Below are 9,250 nucleotides of genomic sequence, written 5' to 3'. Positions count from 1 at the left end.
TGTGCAAACCTCACCTGCATGCACTGACCTTCCTGATGATACTGCTGCTGTACAGACTAATACTATTCAATCAGAGCTATTGCTTCACCTGCTTTCCCCCTTTTCTGTATTTTAATATTTTATACTAATGTTAAAACCGTATCCTCTGTTCATTTTGCTCTTGTGGTATTGTTTGCTACCTTGTGTTGACCAGAGGAGGATAGGTTCCCCTTTTGAGTGTTGGTTCCTCCTGAAGTTTCTTCCTCTTGCTCTTAGGGAGTTTCTCCCTGCCACTTTTGCCTTTGGCTTGCTCATGGGTGCTTGGACCCAGATTTTTCCATAAAGATGCTTCGTGACAACACCTATTGTAAAAAGTACTATATGAATAAACTTTGACCTGACTTGACTTACTGTTTATCAGCCTTACAGGCACTAAGTTTTTTTGCAAGGGATAAAAAGAGTCATATAAAATGAAGTTGGACCTGTGTTGGTACATAAACTGACACAAACATATAAAAATTTAGGAAAAATGATAAAAATGATAAAATATAAATGACAAAAAAATGTAATATACAGTCTCTTTAAATCTACTTTATTTGTTTTCAAATAAATGTTTTATTAGAAGGTTTCAAATACATATGAAAAGTGTCCAGCACTGTAACACAGTTTGTTAGTCCGTTATCTGCTTTTCCACTCCATGAGTTTTATTTACATAGTATCTCAAGATGAAGATCACCTACAAATAGATAACATTTAGAACATATGGTATTGTGCAAAAGTCAGAGACCACCCTTCATTTACTTAATTCATAGTTAAAATGGTCATTAAGTACATGTTATTCATTTTTCAGGAGATATTTCTGTTGAGATTATAGATAAGATAATCCACTTGCAGAAAGAAGCAGAAAGTCAAAGGAAAATAAGTGAAAATAGAACACTTTAAACATACGAAATTGGAGTTCAAAAAATGATTAAAAGCTACAGAGAAAAATTAATTATTAAAATTAATTAAAAAATTCACAGGTGTTTCTGTACATCTTTCCACTGTGAGAAGACAACTCAGCACTGAGTCTGAAAGGATGTGTAGCTGTCAAGAAGCCTCACTGAGAAAAGGAGACAGACACATCAAACAAAAAGGCTGGACAATGGACTGACCACCCCAGAGTCCAGACCTCAACATCACTGAATGTGTTTGGATTAGTTCAGAAAATTATCAGCCAACTTCTAAAACTGAACTTTGGAGGTGAGTCTGCAGATTTTTTTTGAGAAACTGAAAGTGAGTCTCCTGAAAAGAATGGAAGCTGGAATAAAGGGAAAGAGTGACGCACTGAACGCTGAAATGTTTGATATTATATTTATCTGCTGAGGCATCTGTTAAAGAAAACTAACATTCAACAGAAGAAAAACAGCGCAGATCTATGAGAAAACAAGAGGAAAATATAGCACATAATATAATAAGGTCCATCATTATCATGGCTGAGAGAAAAGCTCTGCAAACTGTTTAGCCTTTAGCCTTACAACGACCTGCAATCTGCAATAAGCATAAAGCACATACTCACACGCTCACTCTGTCACTCTCGCTCTCTCTCATGGACCTCGTATGAAGATGCTTCTCACGGCTAGTGCAGGGTGAGGCCATATGACTAATGAGTTCAGACATTACAATCAGAGAATTTAAATAAGGCTGTTGAATCCCATTATCCAAATGTGCAAACGTTCACTATGAGCATGTAGTGCTTTTTACTCATTCTTTAACATTCCGATCTTTCATTATGAACTCAAGTTTATGCCACTAGCACAGTCGAGCACAGCGCTCTTTCCTGTTGGCAAAACAGCTAAATGAAATTAGAGGGAACCGAGAGAGTACAGTGATGTGAGCTTTTTTTCACAAGAGACATGAATTCCACACTGCAATGCAAATATATTAGTTATTATGAGTGCTCAAGTAAATAGCCTAAATACTGAATAGTGTTAAAAAATAAATAACGTGGGAAGCTTGTAGTCTATTTACATATTTACTGGGAAATAAGAAATGTGTGTGTGTGTAAATAACATGTGGTGCTTATATCCTAAAAGTGTTCTATTTTGGTCAAACTGATTAGGCCATTATTTAGGGTGAAATGGGGGAAAAATGCACCCTAATAATAAGGCTATTTACTGTAAAGCTAAACTAGATCTGTGCATAAGTTTAGCATGTATAGGATGATGATGCATAAGTTTATGCACAGGTGGAGTAAAAAAACTGGAACAGCAGACAGGGATGGATGATGGCCTCTCGAGGCCCCTGGGCACAAGTGTCCTTGGAGGCCACGTGCCTTCCATTCATTTCCTTTCTTTGCTTTTCTCTTAGAAGCACTGCTATTCCAACATTGATGATCCATTATAGATCCAGTTCTGCATGCTAAAAGGCATTCAGTGTCACTCAAGTTATGCTCTTGAAAATTCCCACAAACCCTCATACTGAGCCTTTGAGTGGACACCAAACATCACCAGTTTTCTTTGTTTTTGATAAATATTAGAGATGCACCGATACCACAATTTCCCTTCCGAGACCAATACCTCATTCTTTAGTATCGGCCGACACCGAGTACTGATACTAACTCTATCTAACCTAACTCACCTATATATTCTGATATTTATGCAATTACACTTTTAAAGTTTTTTTTATTTTGGTCAATTTTATTTTTATTTTGGTTATTTTGTGTTCTCCATCACAATTGAAACAAACTCAACTTGGCTAGATGGCATTTACTTGTTGGATTATATTTATTAGATGCTTAAGAAATCTTATTTTTGTTTATTCCCTGTATATATTTAGCATTTACTATTATATAATTACTAAGAAAAATCATGTGTAACAACTTAAGTAAATGTAAAATATTTTTATTTTGCAAAACCTTGAGAAACAGAACAGTATACAGATAAACCTGTGGTGTTTACACATCAGCACAGAGTAGCTTCTCTGGCTCAAAAACAAAGCTGAATGTTGTTTCATATCCAAATTTCTGAAGTCGTTTGTCTCATACATGTGTCTCATTCCCTTGCGCTGCATCTCTGCAATTCAGTAAATATCATCGTCATTCACACTATCAGTATTTTTTCTGACTTGGTTGAAGCAATGGGTCATGATACCCCACTACTGAGCGATACAGCTGACCGATGGAGGCCACTAGTGGGCTAGTGGATGCCCAGCTAGCAGGCGGCTATGCTAAAGGCTAAATTGAGGCTAAATGCTATGCTGAGTCGGGCCAAGAGTCTGGCGGTTAATTCCGCTTTCTCTGTAGCATTAACTCAGACTGTAAGTGACCACGCAGTGGCAGACAAGATATTACTGAAAGTAGCAGCTCAGCCATTCAGGTAAGCGGCTCCGTTAGCGTGTTCTTTATACCAAAAACTGCCATTACAGGTTCTGCCATGAGCATTTTTACTGCTGCTTGTTGCCCCACAGCACTGATGTGTTGCTAGGTTCTGTCTAATGGTGCGCAGGTATGCTCAAATGTGTTGGTATCCCTATCACCGATACTGATACTGCGTTTAAGTGCCAGTAGATGCTGATACCAACACAGTACCTGTATCGGTCATATATTATATAGTATCTGTATCAGTCCAGCACTAGTAAATATTTATTTAATCTTCAGTGTTTATTTAGATTGAAATAGCACCACTATGCATCATGTATCATCATTGTATTTCTGCACATTTTTAATGCTGGGCAAATTTTTATTTATAAGTGTAGTTATTTGTGGACCTGTGGGTGGACGGCCCAGGGGCCGCAGAGTTCAGTAGGCAGTTTATGGGCTGAGAAATCGTGAGTCTTTTAGCTGCCTCAGGCCTGGCCCCTGGTGGTCAGAAGCTCCTGGGCACTGGCCTGACTGGCCTGATCAGTAAACCATCCCTGTTTTTGTAACCCAAACATCCCAATATCAGAACAGTACATACCACAGCCTGGAATCAGAGGTCACCCTAGTGAATCTTGCATCAATTTATAATTTACATCAGTATGTATACCTTACATATCTACAACTACACACACAAACACACACATCATCTAAACCACTTATCCTTTTAGGTTGTGATGGTGGTGGTGGTGGTGGTGGGGGGCGGGGGGGGTCTGTCCCAGACATCATTGGGTGGAAGGCAGGATAACATCCATCCATCCATCCATCATCTAAACCGCTTATCCTTCTGGGTCGCGGTGGGGTGCTGGAGCCTATCCCAGCTGTCATTGGGCGGAAGGCAGGATACACCCTGGACAGGTCGCCAGTCCATCGCAGGGCAGACAGACATACACATTCACACACTCACACCTAGGGGCAATTTTAGCATGTCCGATTGGCCTGACTGCATGTCTTTGGACCGTGGGAGGAAACCGGAGTACCCGGAGGAAACCCACGCAGACACGGGGAGAACAGGCAAACTCCACACAGAAATGACCCTGGTCACCCGGCCGGGAATCGAACCCAGGCCATTCTTGCTGTGAGGCGACAGCGCTACCCACTGCGCCACCGTGCCGCCCCAGGATAACATTACATATTGAAAATTGAAATTGAGGTCTCTATAAATGTTATGTCTTAATAAACTTAACAAACTCACTGCTATCCTGGACAATACATCACACACCCTCCATGGCCTACTGGCCAGACAGGAGAGCACCTTCAGCAACAGACTCATTCAGCTCTGCTGTAGTAAGGAGACAATCCAGTGTTGTTGGGAGTGGTGGCACATAAACAGAATCCTAACATACCAGCACAAAAACAAGTCACAAGACATGAGATCTGGTGATGCTGGTGACCTTTTTATTGGAGCTGTTGGTATGAATGATGAATGCTCTGAGCTGTTGGATGTTCACTGCTGTACTGACAGTCAAAAACTGTATGACCCCCTCTTTCAATTGGTATGTGATTGGTTCCTAGGCACCTCACGGTTGTAAAAATATGTTGCTTTGAAATCAGATGAATCTTTTTGAATCACTCTGTATAGTCGCTTGTGTCATTCACTGGACGTGACGTACCACTGCATTGTCACCTGCATAATATTTATGCAATTTTACCTACTTATTTTTATACTGAACATTGTGTTTTATAATTGTTTTAGCATAGTTTATTATATATCTTTACTTCTTCTTCTATTTATGTGTCTGTATAATAGCATACGGCAATACCTTTGCTCTTTTTTTGCTCTTTTCTGTACTTTGTGCTGTTGTACTAGATGATTTTCCTTCTGGATTAATAACGTGTTCTATCTATCTATCTATCTATCTATCTATCTATCTATCTATCTATCTATCTTAATGATTCCACTTAATTTTAATAAGCTATGACAAAAGACAAATGACGATGATAATCTCATAGATCACTATTAACCAGTGTATAAATCCCAGGAATACCAAGATTACGGTCATTCGGATAAAATTTCAAAATTACACCACAGTCATTTAGTTATCGTGTTCAGGTTAGATTCAACTTTGATCAAAAGAGTAAAGAGAATATTGGGGGAGGGCATCTTGCCCTGGGGGCCTTCTTTCCCAAAGTTACCCTATGATATTAATGGCTGGTGGGAAAAAAAAGCCTGCAAATGTTTCCATAATTTCTTAACATTTTCTTTTGATGACTGGATTTCTGAATTCCCGCTGTTGTTTGCCATGTTCAGTGAGCTGACTCACTCCACCAACACATGCAGGTCTGTCCACATCTGCAGGTTTTAACCTAGACAAACAACTGCATAAAGATGGAGATGCACCTTCTTGAACGTGCCCTTGCCAGCTCAATTGGCTAGAATTTATCCTCAGTTATATTTCTACACCCAAACCACTGCTTCACCCAGCTTTGATAAATACCCCGAGAGACTCCGTAACACAGCCTTTCCCCCTCCAACATATGCTCACATCTGATTATGTTTACTAAGTGTCTCCATTTCTGTCTGTGATTTTTCTGATGTAACATCCAGTCTGCTGAAGAAAACAGGAGTTTTCACATTTGTTCATTAATTATATGTTGACATAAAAAACAGATACATGTGGGAAACTGCCAGCAAAACATAACAGGTTTGAAATAGTGAATGTTTCCAGGTATTTTTGAATTAACAGTGATAAAAAAAGGCACATCGATTTGATATGAATTACTTCTCACTCATAGCTCAGTGAAACAAGCGGAGAAATTGTGTCAAAAGCAGACATTCTAAACTGTTAATCCATAAAACATTGTGTTTGTAAGTAGAAAAGGAGAGATTTTATTATGAAATAACCTGAAAAAAACAGACTTTTTGATAGAGAATTTGCAAGTATAATCCTAGCAAAAAGGGTTCTATGCAGTACCATTTTGGTACTATTTTGTAATATAAAACCATTTAACCACACAAAGAACCACGAGTGTATTTCAGTTGTTTCTTTGAGTGTTCGTGGTTCTATATAGAGTTTTGCACAGAAGTCTTAAGCACATAAACACATTGTTTGAACACAATTATCATAGCAATAAGTACATTTTTGCTAGTGAAAGCACCACATAGCATTTGCTAATAAAATCAGATACAATGAAAAGGGAAAAAAAGTTTCCAGACTTTTCCTGGATGCATCCAGCCATTATATGGCTTGATTAAATTCCATCACCAGCACAGTAAGTTTAACATAATGAAGGTTTGATTAGCCAAACCAAGGACTGGATGAAAGCTACAATTCATACTACATTCTCTAAAAAGATCATTCTTCAAGGGTTCTTCGGTAAAATGTTTGTATACAGAACCATGAACATTCAAAGAACCCTTAGCATCATTAAAGTGTTCTTTGTATCGTCATTGGGGTTCTTCAGAATGATGGAAGATGTGTCATATATGGTTCTATATAGAACCCTTTTCAAAAAGGTTCTATATAGATCTATATGCAACACATTCTCCATCAATCCAAAGAACTTTCACCATGCAAGGAAACCTTTAATAATACTGATAGAAGTAATCTGACTAATTAGTACAGTCTTGAAAGTATTGGAGCTTTAGGGGTTCTTTAGTAAAGAAAATGGTTCTATATAGAACCATGAACACTGAAAGAAGCATTTGCATGATTAAAGGCTTCTTCAGACTGAAAGAGAATGTGTTGTATATGTGGTTCTATATAGAACCTTTTTGAAATGGATTCTGTATAGCACTAAAAAGGCTCTTTAACAATAGAAAAGAACCCTTTTTAGTGCTATATCGAACCATACACAACACATTCACCATCAATCTGAAGAACCATTTTGCTATACAAATAACCCTTTAATCATCTAAATGGTTATTTAAGTGTTTCTAGTTCTATATAGAACCATTTAATTTACTAAGAACCCTTCTATTTAAGTGTGTAGGCTTGCTTGAGGAGAGGAGAGGTTTGGAAATGGTTAAAAACACTGACGTATATGAAATCACCACTTATTAAATTCATATGATTTATGTTTTATTCTAATATTAGTGCTTTTCTGAACAAATAATGCTAACTAACCAGATAAACAGCTTTTAAATTCTAATTTTCTCAGGTGCCTAAAATTTTTGCAGAGTATAGAATCATTGTCTTTCCTAAAGAACCAATGTTTTATGTGTCTACATGCTGCAAAGCTAAGAATTGAGTAAATACACTAAATAGTACAGTAAAAACCAGTGACTTCTAACATTTTGATCTTGTAAACATGATAACAGCATATAGCACCACCTGGATATCCATATCTGAACGAAATGGATAAGCAGTCCGAGACCTAACCTAAATCTACAACCCATTTTTTCTTCCGCTTTGTTCTAAGAGCTTAATTTGTATTCTATGAATGATCCACGCTCAGAGCTTATCGAGATTAATGTGCCGTGCCGTGTAATCACACAGATTTCATGTTACCCAGAGCTTTATCCCAGCATTTTAGAAGTGTCAGTGATACTGGCATTAAAATTTGCCTCGATATTAGTCCTGTGACTGTCACGATCAAATGAGATCTCCTTCACAGCATGGGGGAAGAGGAAAAAACTCTAACATCAGTTACGCTGAAGGGGAAAAAAAGATTCCATTCTTCACTGGTCGGCCTAGTTCACTTGTTTTAATCTGCAATGAATTTGTCTCTCCCGGGTACACCATGCCTGCTACAGGAAATACATTCCTATAACACAAGGCATAATTAAATTGAGGCGATGAATAGGAGCAGCTTATTGTGAGACTGCGCAAATGAAGCCTGTCATACAGTGGCTGGGTGGATGCGTTTGGAGTCTGTATCTGGAGAATTAACTGGTAAACATCAGACAAGCCTTAATTCTGACAGTGAATACAGAACATTTAGGGTTCTGAAGTGAAAAAGGCATTGAGGATTCATGACTCCACTCATTTGGTTTTACTGGGAAAGTGCTAACGATGCAGCATTCATACAATTATTCAGACATTTTTGCTTTTGTTATATTAGTGCGTAATTTACACACATCTTCTGACTTTGTACTTACAAATATGAACACAAAAGTGCATATTCATAAGTATAAACAAAGAAAAACAAAACAAAACTAATTAAAGTATTCACCCCATATTACACAGTTGCAGCTTTGAGGACATCTACACTATTTAAAAATGGTTCTTTAGTAATAGGAATCGTTATAATTAGAACCATGAGCTCTCTCATTTCATGTTAAAATGGTGCTTCGCATGGTGAAATGGTTCTTCATATTAATAGAGTATTTGTTGTATGTGGTATCTGGAAGCTTAAATATAACACTGTGACGATACTTTGCCGACATCCGTGAGGAGACATGAAGTCACCAGGTAGGCTGTGAATGAAAGGTAAAAGAGATGAGTTTGTAGATGCGACGATATGATGACTCCGGGTAATTCAGTTCAAACTGTAAGTGATTTATATACATGTGAGAAAAAACACACAAAAAGAAAAACTGTACAGACGAAAGTAAACCATAGTTAAAAGAAGTGTTATCCTGACTCTACAGCAGTACAGATAAGTATAGTTAGTTCTAGGCTACACTTTCAGTTAACTCTACTCACATCTTCCCTCAGCTTTCTCTCAGCCTGAGCTGAGGACCATCGAGCTAGATCTCCATTACTAACCCTCTCCCACACCTCTCATAGGAAAAGCCCCACCCCTGTATTACCAGAGCTGAACCATTCCACTCCACCCGGGTGTTGCTAACCTACATGAGTGGGTTACGACAAAGGTAAGTACAACACAATCTAAAAGCAATCAATATTTCAAAGTCTTAGTAAGTTATGTTGCCAGTAGAAGTACTTTAAATACAGTCTGCACATTCATTCACCTGTCTCTCTTTCTTTT

This window comes from Colossoma macropomum, unplaced genomic scaffold (genome assembly GCF_904425465.1).
Source record: "Colossoma macropomum unplaced genomic scaffold, Colossoma_macropomum, whole genome shotgun sequence".
Lineage (NCBI taxonomy): Eukaryota > Metazoa > Chordata > Actinopteri > Characiformes > Serrasalmidae > Colossoma > Colossoma macropomum.
This window is presented reverse-complemented; position numbering follows the sequence as displayed.